General features: G+C 35.7%; 1 pseudogene; it reads left to right on the top strand.

Moving 5' to 3' along the window:
* The first annotated feature begins 12,455 nt into the window (after window positions 1–12,455).
* On the top strand, window positions 12,456–12,753 carry Gm12638 (annotated as a pseudogene).
* The last annotated feature ends 1,847 nt before the right edge of the window (window positions 12,754–14,600 follow it).

The following is a 14,600-nucleotide window of genomic DNA, read 5'->3' as shown; positions in this document are numbered from 1 at the left end:
ACTGAACTGATTGACTGCCACCTGAATTCTGTGATTAAATGTGTGTGCCACCACTCCTGGACCTAGGTTTTCTGTGTCTGAAACTTACTCTGTACCTCAGACTGACGTTGAACTCAGAGAACTGTTTCCCTCCATGTAAGGGGACACTCTGTGTCTAAGGCCTGTTCCCCATTTGGTTCTTGACTTGTCCATAAAGAAGGCAGGGGGTTGGCTGGATGGAATGCACAGGTGGGACATTCAGTTACAAAGTGAAAAAGTTAAAGCAGGGGAAGAAGGTTTTTCTGCCATGCTTTGGAGAAAAGAGGTCACTTCAATCATGTAAGTCCTCAGAGCACCTAGGGCCTATGGACCCCTCTATGGGCAGATGGCCTAGAAAGTTGGTGGAGGCTAGCTGATATAAGTCAATAAGCTTAGGGTAGGAAGAGAAATAGAGATAGTAATTGATAAGGGCATGCCTTTCCAGGTAGTAGTTTTCTGTGCCCAACAATTGTGCCTAGCCGGCAAGTTCTAAAATAAGAAAGCTGTGTATCTATTATCTGTGGATTCTAAGGTCTTGGGAGTTGGCTAGTAACTCAACTGCTCCAGGAGCAAAGGCAGGTAGAAAAGGAAGCCAGGTATGGGCTGCTTGCTACTGATTCTGGGGCAAAACCAGGTGGTAAAAAAGGGAGCTGGACCAGAGTGTATGTGGTAGCTCCCGGGCAAGGTTGTAGCATATTTATAAAACTACACACAATACCTGTCTTTTGGAATTAAAAAGGTGTCTGTAATTCAGCCAAAATAGCCACAGTGTTAGATTATAAATCCTCTTCATAAAAATGGAGATTTTAGCTCCATGGCTAGAGCATATATTCAACTTTAGAAACATATAGAATTTTTTATGAATTTTTGCAATTAGTTATATATTTTATTACTGTTTTCTTGAGGTCTATTTATCACAAAATCACATGAATCCCAGGCTGGAATCGAACTTCTGGAAAATACTCGTGCCGGGTTGCTTCAGTGCTAGTACTGCTGTTTTGTGCCTCTTTACATGACTGCTCCTTTAAATCCTCAATACATACACTTGCAATTGAGATCCTAAGGTATAAAAGGGGTCTACTAAATTTAAATAGCAACGTTTTTGCAGTGCAGGCTGATACGTATTTTGTAATTCTGTTTAAGGCATGGAATTCTATTCATCTCTGACTTAATAGATTTTAGGTCCCTCTGAGGGAAATCTACCAATTACAGTATCATTTTGTAGAAGGCATGCTTTAATTTAGGAATGTAAAAAATGAATTACAATGTTTTCAGAAGAAAAACAACAACTCGTTTAAGAAACTGTCCTTGACAATATAAAGATGCTTCACAATAAAATACCTTTGATAATACCAATGAAACAGCAACACAAACTCTGATTTTCATCAAAAACACACAGATCAATTTATACTACACATATTTCTAGTCCACTGACAATTCAAATAAAAAAATATACTTAACTTGATTCTGAGTTGGAGAATTACAAATGCTATTGAGATAACATGCATGCAATATTATTTAATAAGGATGTTTTCAGCTTTTGACTGTTCCTTCAGTTATGTATAAATAAATGCATGCGTAATCTAAACCAATCATTAACCTTAGAAATGAATTATATTTGTTTGTGAAATGTATTCCATGTTTATTTTTATTGCATATATTTGTCTTAATATATCTTACACAGGAAATTGCACATAGAATATAGGTTCTTCTGTTTATTGCTCATAAAGTCTATTATACCTTATATTGCTTTAGTAGAAAACAGCAATACATACTCATAACAGATATTATGTCAAAAGCAATGGTAATTATAAAAAGAATCTGGTCTTCTGTGAGATTTTGATAGGCCATAAAATGTACTGACCATTGGGAGTTCTCAAAATCCCAACATATTAAATTAATATGATTTAGCCACTCTGGAAATCAGTCTGGCAGTTCCTCAGAAAATTGAACATAATACTTATGGAGGATGCTCACAGTCAGCTAATGGATGCATCACATGGCCCCCAATGGAGAAGCTAGAGAAAGTACCCAAGGAGCTAAAGGGATCTGCAACCCTATAGGTGGGACAACAATATGAACTAACCAGTACTCCCCGGAGCTCATGTCTCTAGCTGCATAGGTATCAGAAGATGGCCTAGTTGGCCATCAGTGGAGAGAGAGGCTCCTTGGTCTTGCAAACTTCATATGCCTCAGTACAGGGGAACGTCAGGGCCAAGAAGTGGGAGTGGGTGGGTAGTGGAGTGGGGGGGGGGCATGGGGACTTTTGGGATAGCATTGAAAATGTAAATGAAGAAAATACCTAATAGAAATAAAAATAATAATAAAAAGACCTCATTTTGGTTAATCTATTCATGTTTTTAACACACCCAGGCATAATTCTGGACATTATGACAAAACCAAATAAAATTTAAACGTGTTTAATAATTCATAAATTTAAAACACAATCAGTAGCACAAACTAAACTATGTGTGTATGTGTATGTGTGTGTGTTTAAATGAATATAAGAAAATTACATCTGAATAAGATGAAATGGTTTAGATTTCTTCTAGTCATAGTCTATCCTACTTCATTTCAGTTAAACAGAGATGTACTTAATAAAACTATGCATTTGAGCAGAGCCCTAAACAAGTAAGGTCAACTCTGGGTATATTGGGAATATTCAGCAAAAGTGTTAAGCAAGCCTAAATTCCTTGAAGTATGAGCACATTTGCTTTGTTTTACTCATTGGCCAACAGTATTTTTTATTCTTTGTCTATATACTTTTCATGAGTGTTATTTAATTTAGGAGCTTTATTTTTTCTATGTATATGATATGCTATGAGGTCTAATGTTCTTCTTTCTTATTGAATTGCTTTAGCTTCAGCTCATTTTACTTAGCCACATGATGTTTTTTGTGCATTTGTAACACTTTATATTATAAAATAAAAAATGTTATTAGCCCAGCAGCGTTTTTGTTTTTTGCTTCTCAATCATTTTACAGAGTGGGCAAATAAATGAATATTAGGCTATTTTATGGCCAATATAATTGGTTAGTTTGACTCTCTAATATAAAATTTGGTTGACTTTTTCCTTGGAAACATCCTAAATTTGTAAAGAAATCAAATCTCTTTCTTCATTTCTTATTCAAGAACTATCAATAGACTCTTTTGAATTTTCAGATTCTAAAATGAACATTTTATGTTTCTAAAGTATCTGCAAATGTTAGAAGGCAGACTTTGATTTGATGTTAGTTTCCTGAAATAACGAAAGCTATACTGTAATGCACTAGATTTATAACAAAATCACTACCCAGAACCTCAGACAGTGACCTCATTATTAATAATAAAGGTCTTTGCACAAGAAGACCTACAAAGTAAACTAACCAGGGCACATTGGGCACACAGAGATCGAACCACCAAGGAAAGAGCATGTAGGGTCTGTATGTAGGCCCATAACACATATGTAGCAGATGATGCTTGGTCTTCTTGTGGGTTCCCTAACAATTGGACTGGGGTCTATCTCTGACTGGGACTTAGTTGCCTGCCTTTAGATCCCATTCCCTTAGCTGGGCTGACTTGTATATCTAAGCAGAAAATGCAGATGCAGTGATAAAGACAGAACATCACATGAAAATGAATGTAGCATTTGAGGTTTGTTTATAAAACAAGACAAGACAAAAAAAAAATGTTCAAGAATTGCCACTGGGAGAAGATGCTCTTAGTTCTGCTGAGATTTGATGTGCCAGGGCAGGATGGTACCCATAGGGAGAGGAGCTATCCCCTTCTTTCAGGAATAGGAGAGGGGGAATGGGAGAGGGGTTGTGTGTGAGAGCAGAGCAGAAAGAAGAGCTGATATCAGTCTGCAAAGTGAAGATAGGTAGATAGATGATAGATATTTAGATAGATAAATAGATAGATAGATAGATAGATAGATAGATGACAGACAGATAGATTAAATAGATAGATGACAGATGGATAAATAATTGGATATATAGATGATAGATAGATAAATAGATAGTTGGATGACAGATAGATATATGATAGATATTTAGATAGATAGATACATAGATATATAGATAGGACAAAAAAAAACAAGACAAAAGATTTAAGAACGTGAGACAAAATATATTTTAAAAATGAAAAAGAAAATAATAAGTGTCTTTGAAAATATAAATAGGGGATATTGATATGAAATCACACTGGATTGTAGGTTCTTGTTAAACACAAAGACTAGTATATTAATAAGAAAATTCAAATTCAACCTTGGAACAAAAATGAAGACAGAATAACAGATGAAAATGGACGTAGCATTTGTGGTTCATTTATAAAACAAGCAAATAAACAAACAAACAAAGAAGCCAAAAAGTGCCAGTCATCAGAAGTTAAGAGAAAGCCATAGGACAGGTCTCCCTCTGATTCTCTTAAGGGAACTAATACCGCCAGCACATTGATTACAAATGCCTGATCTCTTCATCTGTGAGAAAATAAACCTGTGTTATTTTAAGCCATCAGTGCTGTGGTAATTTGTGAAAGCCACCCTAGGAAACGAATACATCTACTCACAGCTTAGAATATCTAAATCAATGCAAACACCCAAGACAGCTTTTTCAGGAAACAAATAGATGCCATCAACACACAGCAGGAATGTATGCTTTCAGAGTGTAGCCAGCACCAGAATTGGTGCTTTAAGCTAACAATTTTCATCTTTTTGTTTGTTTTTCTTATTTCTATTGAACATGTGAGGCTACTGTCTTTTAAAGTTATATATGTGTATTCCTACCCTGAACCTCAGACTGTGGTTTTAGTAATAATAAGGACACTGAATATATTCAGATGTACAAACACACTCATGCCTTTCTTCAAAACACTACCTTATTCACAAAATAATTTCAAGTAAAGGATATGTAAAAAGTATTTATATATAAGTCAAAGAAAAATACTAAGAGAGTAGGACAGTCTAAATCAGCTAGTAACAAATTTTATATGGTATTTTTAATATCTTATAGCTATAACTGACAACTATTATCCTGTAATTCCATTTAAGTACTCAACAAAATAATCACATGTGAATTACTCCTAAGAGGAAACAAGTTTTCAATGATACCATAGTGATAAATATTAATAAAATGGCTTAATTACTTTTAAATATTATAGAGGTTCACACCGTAAGGGTTGCATATTTTCTATTACATAATGAAACATGGTACATAAAATTGTTTTAAAAATTCTCATAGACAAAGTTGTAATGTTATAATTTATTTACTGGGTAACATTAATATAGCACTTTAGCTCTGAATAGCAACATTAATGTGTATGGTTGGCATGAACTTTGATTATGCTTCCATTATTGACACAAGAAAAGCTAAAATTCCAACAATCATCAGATAATATCATATTCAGCATAGGTGCACCAGAATTGTGACAGTGTTATTCTTGCGTCATTTCTAGTTGCCACAAAAAATGAACTTTTTAGCTCATAATTAATGCGTATAGCTAATACCTCCTTGCCAAAGCAGAAAGATTCGATAAAGAGACCCAGTCAAAGAAATGTCATTCACATCTACTCCCAGTTGTGAGTTCTGTTGTGAATTGGATTTTCTTTACAGATAAGTTTCACAGATGAATGCAAAATCAACATACCAAAATTCTGTATTATATGAAGGCTTAATGGAAACCTGAGAAGATGTAAAACATGTATTTATACAAACATTTAGGAATGTTTGCAACCTTAGTAAACTATTTCCAGCATTGAAGAACTTAGAGCTTTGTTATTTCTACCAATCAGATACATATACTTTATCAAATGAAAAATGATATAGTTCGAACAACATGGCTTATAAATGTGCAGCTTTAAAACTCACTGCATAAAAGATGATCCAAATTATTGTACCACATATAACATAAGTTTAATAATATTTCACCTTGATCATTGTGATCTTAGTTGTCTTATATGGTCATCAATTATTCAAATAATAAAATGTAATATTTGTTAGCTTTCTATGCTATAAAAGGGACTGTTTCTCTCTCTCTCTCTCTCTCTCTCTCTCTCTCTCTCTCTCTCTCTCTCTCTCTCTCTCTCTCTCTCTCTCTCTCTCCCTCTCTCTCTCTCTCTCCATCTCAATCCCCCTTCCTATGTCCTAAATAAACTATTCTATACTATACCTGTCTCATGGCTGGTACCACCTCACCATACCATGTGCTACAAAACATATACTGACTTTTTTTATAAAACAAAGCAATATTCACACAACTGATACTCATTTTTCTTAAATTTAAATGAAATGCTGTCTACAGGAAAATTTAAGGTGTAAAATTAAGAATTTGGCAAAAATAGAAATTCTAAGCATGTTTCTATATCAGTCAGTAGCAATGGTCCCTACCTGTGTCTTTTGCATTCATGTCTACATTCTACTGTAAGTCCACTTACAGTAAATTCCTGAAACACTGTTTAAGGACTCTTCCCCAAGACACAAGAGGTCCATAAGCATGGGAAGTAAGAAATACTGGGAAACCAATGCCTCTAGCAGGGCTCACCAGTGACAAAGGTCCTGGCAGTAACTGCTTGCTGCATAAGCATGAAGATCTTACTTCAATTTCCAGACACATATAAAAACAATCCACATATAGTACATAAGTGTAAACTCAACACAGGGGAGACAGAGACAGGAAGAACCCTGAGCTTTCCTTCTCAGCAAGTCAAGTGTAATAATGAGTTTCAGGTTAAGTATAAGATCTGTGTCAAAAATTTAAGTGTCTGAACCAACTTCTGGTTTCTGCACACACACCAGCACACAGACACAGACACAACCCACCCCACCCCCCACACACAGGTGTAACCGAATGCATATGTCTATACACTCTACATAACAAAACCCACAAAAATGATAAAGACAATAAATGTGAACCTAGCATAATCATCATTTTAAAATAAGTAAATAAAGCAACTATTACTTGTTAGCCTGGGTACTATAATGAATACTGTGCTGGTACAATAGAGAAATTTCAGAATTTGACTTTATTTGAAAGCAAGATCACTGCAGATATAATGAGTTAAGTTGAGAGTATTTTGATTATAGTTGACCTCAAATCCAGTGACTCCCATTTTCTACAAAAAATGTCTTGTAGAAAAACTCAAAATACATCATTAACAGAAAACAGCAGAATGCAGGAATAGAACTGTATCAACAAACACTAGTGATTTCCAGGAATCATTGAGTTATGCAGAAACAGTGGAGTATACTTCTCCAGAGCCTTTAAGGAGTTCATATTCTGCCAGATAATGTACTTTGTTAATCCAGCTAGGTGTGACAATATCAGCTTCAGACTATAACCTAAGGAGGATTTGAACTTGTGTGTCTTAATTACAAACTCATGCTCTTTCTGTCTAAATCTGACCTTATAATCTTTCCAAGTCCAAATGATTTCCAGGAAGTTAACATAGTAACTAACGGTCCAGGAAAGGTATTAACCACTGAACCAGGAAGAAGATCATGGACTTGCTTAACTGTATATAAAGACAAACAACAAACAACATTTTTACACTTATAGAAACCACACATATTGAAGTTGTTTAAATAAACTGTTCCAAGCAATGACTGACAATCAGTTGATTTAATACTAACTTCTTCATAGTGAAAAGTCACATGGACAAAATGTTGAGACATACATTCTGGGGCTGAATTTTCCTGCCAAAGTATTATTTTCCCCCTTTTTCTTGGCTTTAAGGAAAACTAAGCTTTCTATTCAAATCATTGTCAAACCAGAGTATAATTGGATTATACATACCAAGGGAACACTGGAAACACTAGGACTCAAATAAACCTTGTTTTGTTTCACCATATTCACTTGATAGTTTCCAAAAAATATGCTAAACTTCTGATGAGTGTTTGTATAGTTTCCTCAACCACTTTTAAGGTAGCTTAAAAATATATCATCTGTTTGAATATCAAAATCAAACTATAAAAGATGATTTTATGTAATAAAGGATGTCTAGCTACTTCTAATTGAATGCAAAGAGACTCACTGTAGGTCCTTGATAGATTTCATGAAAGGAAGAATGCCCCCCCAGACAATTAATACAATTTATTGAGGCTAATGCAACTCAAATGTTTAAAAGAATGCATTTAGAACAAGAAAGTGCAAAAAACGAAATATGAAAAGAAGGCATAAATTTGAGAAGTAACATAGAACAAATTAAATAATAATAAATAATGCTCAAATTTTCAGATCTGAAAAGACAAAAGATATAACCTCCTGTTTTTAGCATACTGGCCTTTTCTGGCAAAAGAAATGCATTGTCCTCAAAATAGTGTCCTTTACCCTCTTCTCAAGTAACAAGAAAATATAGAGACAATTTAAAGTCTTTAAAAATGAGAAATTAACGACCAAATATTCCCCTCTTTGAACTAAATTCTGTTTTTATGGCCTAATTTGAGAGCAACTGACAAGGCTGAACTTTATCTAAGCGGATGCTCCCAGACAGCAGCAAAGGTTGCTAGAGAATCTGCCATCATTTTGAGTTATATTTTACTGTGTGCTTCAAGAAACAGTGAACTGAAATGGAGCACTCCTTTCTTGCATGTAACTCAATAGCCCCTCCTCTTTTCAGAATGGAGACTAACATCCCAGACTTAAAAAACCCTGCTTAGTAAATACATGTATAAAGCACTGGATTTTCTGTTGTGGTGGGATCTTCCTTGTGAACTTTATTTGTATGTGAGAAGGCTGAATAAAATCATCCCTTTAATTATCAAGGGCATTTTGCCTTTGAAAAAGTCAGCCACTTTCTCTATTTCTTTTTTGACTTATTTTTCCTTTAGTATTGAGCTGCTCTGTTTCCATGAATTTGTAAGCTTTATGTTGTTTCTGATGTTGTTGATAGCTGTATCTAATTCCTAGTGGTCTGATTGGATACAGGGTGTTCATTTAAATTTTCATGTCTGTTCAGACTTTCTTTGTGTCCAAATATGTGGTAAATTTTTGGAAAAGTTCTGTGAATTGTTAAGGAGCAGGTATATTATCTTGTAACTCGATGGAATACTCTATAAATACCTGTTAGGTTCACTTTGTTTCTAACATCAGTTACCTCCATTTGAAATGTAAATAAATAATTTTTTTTTAAAAAAATTGCAGTGATTTCTGGGTATGGTTGTTTCTAAATAACTGTGTCACAAGTTCAAAGTATTTGATTTGACCTTAATACTTCCAAGAATTTCAAAGCTGTGTCTGACCCTTGTACCTTTTGCAGACTTTTCCATTCACATTCTTTATGTGAATTTGTGTGTCTTTCTGATGCTTTTAAATTTATAAAAAGTATTAGAACCTAGCATTATATCCTCTATATAATTAAAATTTTTACAAACAATGGGCAAAATATCAAGGTGGAACTCTGTCTCGCCATATCATGACTATTAGCAGAAGTGTGAAAATAACCGGGGGGAAAAATCTGAAGCTCTCCCGTTGAAACTGAAATTAGAAGTGTGATTCAGCAACTAAGGAGATTATAAAAATTGTGTTGGCAAGGTCCACAGACCATGAAAAGTCACACAATTCTTCTCTCAAAGGAGCAATGTTTAGGATATTGGTATGAATGGTAGCCACAATACCATTTTTAGGACTCTACAAGCAACATCTTGACATAAATCTAGCCATATTTAGTTTTTAGTGATACAAATAGGCCTTATCATATGTTTGTTCTTTTGAAACTCTTCTTGTGTACTTTAATATTTTGTGAATCCAATTTATATGAATACTAAATCATTAATAGGCACTGGAACCCTTCCAGTCTTATAAATATTACTACCTATCATGGTATCGATGCCTGAAAGCCTTAGGTTCAAGGTCCCTGCTGAAGTCGCCTCTTTCATAACTCTTATGAACACAGTTCTATCAGGCCTTAATATTGATCAAAATAGAGTATCGCATATACCCAATTCCTCCAGTAATGTCTATTTGCCCTCTATTTTCTTCTAGTTCCTGATATTCATAGGTACAACACTTGGCAAACAACAAGCATCTGCAATTGCTCATGAAAGTCTCTCCTTTAGGCTTTGATTTCTTTTTTGATTATATAAAGTTAAGCAACCCTTATCTAAGAATTATACATAGATATTACTCCGTTCTTTTCCATTTTTGACTCTCTGACTAACTCATTTACCTATACAACCTCAGCCTCACTGTTCAGGCTGTGACAGACTCTCATTTCTTGTTCAAGAAGTTCACATGCATAATATTACTTGACTAGCATATAGTTTCTTTTCTTGGGATATTATTAAAGGGCAGCTCAGCATGCTGAGTCATGATATTTCTTCTCTGTCGCAAAGGTCAGATCACTGAGAAGTATGTTCCCTCATTTCTACTTTTTCCTCTCTACCCTTACTATTCAACTTACTTTCCACAGGTTCTCTGTGTTTGGTACAGGAAAGCCTCTTTACCATGGGTATAACTTGTAGCTTTGCCCTTTTACTCCAAAAGGAATTAAAAAATACAGCTTCAATCTCATTCTCTGCCTTCCGTTTTCTTTTCTGTTAATACAAAGGCTAAAATGGAAGATAATATCCACATGGATTTTCTCAGTGTAATTCCTCCCTTAGAAGGGCAAGATATCTCTGGGAACACTGATAAGCCCTGGTTGCATGTCTTATCAGCCATAGTAAAAGCCACACTGCTCCCATCACTGTGTGATTTAGATCTATTCCCATTCACACCACTGTCAAACACTGGAATATATTCTAGTCAATCGTGTGTATTGCAGTCATATTTGCGTTCATACACCAGAATCCATTTAGGTTAGAAGCATGTCAGAGAGATGAAAATGACCACCTGGACATTCTCCTTCAGAGTTGCTCTGCTTTCACAGACCCCAGACTACTTATCTAATTACCCATAACATGAAGCACAAATAATACACCACATCACTAAGAAGATGGTTGTCATCCTGGGACTGCTACTGCAGATTTTCTGATCTCAAAAATATCAGCCTCAAAACACAATTCCACGTCGTATAACCCATTGCAGGAGTTATGCACTGGGTTCAATTCCCTGTTCATCTTTGGATCTGTCAGTCTCTATTTGGATTCATAGTATATTTTATTTCTTTGGGAGACATGAACAAAAGTACTTTTTTTCTTGGGTAGGACACTGATGCCATACCAAATTCTTGGTTAAGATGCTCAACTTAGACACTTTGTCAGAGTAACAGAAAATTGTTTATTTAAACAAACCATATTAGTTTCAGGGGCTGGAGAGGCATTTGGAAAGCACACAAAGTCATAAATGCACAGAGGTTTTTAGATTTCCAAATGAAAATTAAGGGTAGGGTAATTAGAGCTTTAAGAAAAGAAGGCTAATAAAAGAGATTGAAGTAAAACTAGCAAAAATATATTTTCACTGATTAAACCATGCTTGGTGGCCATGCCTTTAATCCCAGCAACTGGAGAGGCAGAGTAAGACAGATGCCTGTGAGTTCAAGGCCAGACTGGGCTATAATAGCAAGTATCAGACCATGCAGGACTACAAGGTGAGACTTGTCCCAAAACTACAAATTAGTAAGCAAAAGAAAAGGCTAGGATATCACTTAGATAATGGATAAAGGATTTTAAATAGAAATGGTACAACAAGTGTATAATGAATTACGTCTTCAGCATTCTAACAAACAATACCTATCATGTGATTAAAAAGAAGTCCCTTAATATTAGTTTCCATATAGAAGATAAAAAAGTAGATCTACTTGCTAAAACAATTTTTTCAATTATTCCATAAGCCTCAAAGACATAGTCCACAGAATCTCCTTGTACTTATAACGAAGATTATTTGTAGTACCATAACTTTCAATTAAATGCCTAAAAACTATGTTTAATATATTGAACTTTTAACTAAGTTAAATGTCTTTAAGAAACATACTGAAGGAGCTAAAGGGGTTTTCAACCCCATAGGAAGAACAACAATATACCAGCCAGACCCCCACAGCTCCCAGGGACTAAACCACCAATCAAAGGGTACACATGGAAAGACCCAATGGCTCCAGCTGCATATCTAGCAGAGGATGGCCATGTCAGGAATCAATGGGAAGGGGGACCCTTGGTCCTGTGAAGGTTTGATGATCCAGCATAGTGGAATTTATAGCAGGGAAGTGGGAGTGGGTGGGTGGGAGAGCTCCCTCATAGAAGCAGGGAGAGGGAGGATGGAATAGGGGTTTTTCATAGGGGGAACCAGGAAGGATGATAACATTTGAAATGTAAATAAATAAAAATAACCAATAAAAATTAAAGAAAAAGACATTTATTTTAAAGAAGTGATGGAAACAGGAGGAAATGAGAAAAAATTAATTGCAATAAACATTAGAATAACATGACTAATAATGACATGAAAACGGACATATTGTTTATATGTTCCATACTGAACATAATATACGAATCAATAAGATATTTGGGGAGAGTCCAGAGCTGCCACGGAGTCATGGCTAGACATGCCTTTAGGAAGTTTCTTCTACTCTTTGACAGAGTGTTGGTTAAAAGAAGTGCTGCCGAAATTGTAACCAAAGGTGGAGTTATGCTTCTAGAAAAGTCTCAAGGAAAAATGTTGCAAGCAACGGTTGTGGTTTTGGAATCAGGAACAGAAAGGGTGGAGAAATTTAGCCTGTAAGTGTGAAGTTGGGGACAAAGTCCCAGATTATGGAGGCACCAAAATAGTAGTAGAAGACAAGGATTATTTCTTATTTAGAGATGGTAACATTCTTGGAAAGCACGTGGACTGAAATCACTGTTGAAATGGTGTCACGTGAAGCTGCCCATTCCACAGATGTTCTGAACTATTTCATCATGTAAATAATCCCCATGCCTCCCTCCCTTTTATAACACATGAGTGGTGCCTAAACTGGAAAAATAAGACATTTTAGAATATCTTCCACACTTTCACATATATGTGAATCAAAAGCAGAAAACTCAACCTGTCCCCAATATCTTTTCCTCTCTCTGAATTGGCTAATTACCTAGTTGTACATATCAATTAAGTTCAGTGTGCTACTTCCACTTGTGAATACAATGATTTGAAATGTATCTGATCTAATTTTATTTCTTCTTTTGTATAATATATTAGACATTTCAGAACTTGTGTTTTGTGACTTGTTTTGCTTTTGAGTTATATCTTATATTAATGGCTTACTTTATTGTTTGCCTTTTCTAATTACTCTTCATCATTCTGAATTTATTTTTGTAGGAAAAAGTGATGAATTTTAAAATTATTTTATCAATATACAATAATTTATTTTTCTATTAATTATTTTATATTTTGCATCCCAAATGTTGCAAACCTGGTTCCCTTCTCAGAGTCCTCTACACCTATTTCCCCTTCTATTTGCCTCTAAGAGGGCACCCCCACCACAGGTATTCCCCCCACCCTGGAGCATCAAGTCTCTACAGGATTAGGCATATCCTCTACCACTGAAGCCAGACAAGGCAGTCCTCTGCTACATATGTGCCCAGAGGCTCAGACCAGCCCGAGTATGCTCTTTGATTGGCAGTTCAGTCTCTGGGATCTCCCAAGGGTCCAGGCCAGTTGACACCGTTGGTCTTTCTCTGGGATTGCATTTCCCTTCATTTTCTTCAGTCCTTCCCCTAACTTTCATAAGAGCATTGCTGGTGGTATTGAAAACTTGTACAACCATTCTTGAAATTAATCTGATAGCTCCTCAAAATATTGGAAACAGTTCTACCTGAAGACTCAGCTATTTTGCTCCTGGACCTATGCCCAAAAGATGCTCCTCCATAGCACAAGGACATGTGCTTCACTGTCCTCATAGCAGCCTTATTTGTAACACCCAGAAACTGGAAGCAATCTAGATGTCACTCAACTGAAGAAAAAAAGAATATCAAAAAAATGTGGTTCATTTATAAGACAGCATAATATTCAGCTATTAAAAACAAGGACATCGAGAATTTTGCAGACAAATGGAAGGAACTAAAAAATATTATCTTGAGTGAGGTAACCCAGATCGAAAAGAACATGCATAATATCTACTCACTGATAAGGAGATATTAGCCAAGAAGTACAGAATACCCATAATAACACCCCACAATTCCTGAGAAGTCAACAAGAAGGAAGCCACAAGTGAGAATGCTGCAATCTCATTTTTTTTCAATCTCATTTTTAAGGGAAAAACAAAATCATCATAGGAAGCAGAGGGAGAAAGGAGAGTGGGAGGGGAAAAGGGGGTCAAGACCAGGTATGGTGAGAGGACAGATGTCCAGAAGGGCAGGAGAATGAATGGAAATATGCAACTGCCTAGAGGCGTTGAGGAGAACCTCTAGAAAGTTCCACAACCCTGGAATGGGGAAGACTCACAGGAGTCAATGTGGATGACCTTAATCTAACTGCCCAACAATATGAATATGGAACCTGACAAGACCACTTCCAGTACAGGAAGTACAGTGGGTTCTAATACAGGACCCACAGTGGACAGATGTAGATACCAACCAAAATGGGATTACAATTGCTGTTGTCTAAAAGAAATGCAGGAACAAAAATGAAGCAGAGCCCAAAGGAATGGCCAACTAGTGATTGGCCCAACTTGAAGTCCATATCATGGGCAGACACCCTGACACT

The sequence above is a fragment of the Mus musculus genome, chromosome 4 (assembly GCF_000001635.26).
Source record: "Mus musculus strain C57BL/6J chromosome 4, GRCm38.p6 C57BL/6J".
Lineage (NCBI taxonomy): Eukaryota > Metazoa > Chordata > Mammalia > Rodentia > Muridae > Mus > Mus musculus.
The sequence above is the reverse complement of the archived record's forward strand: the minus strand, read 5'-3'. Positions and strand labels throughout refer to the sequence as shown.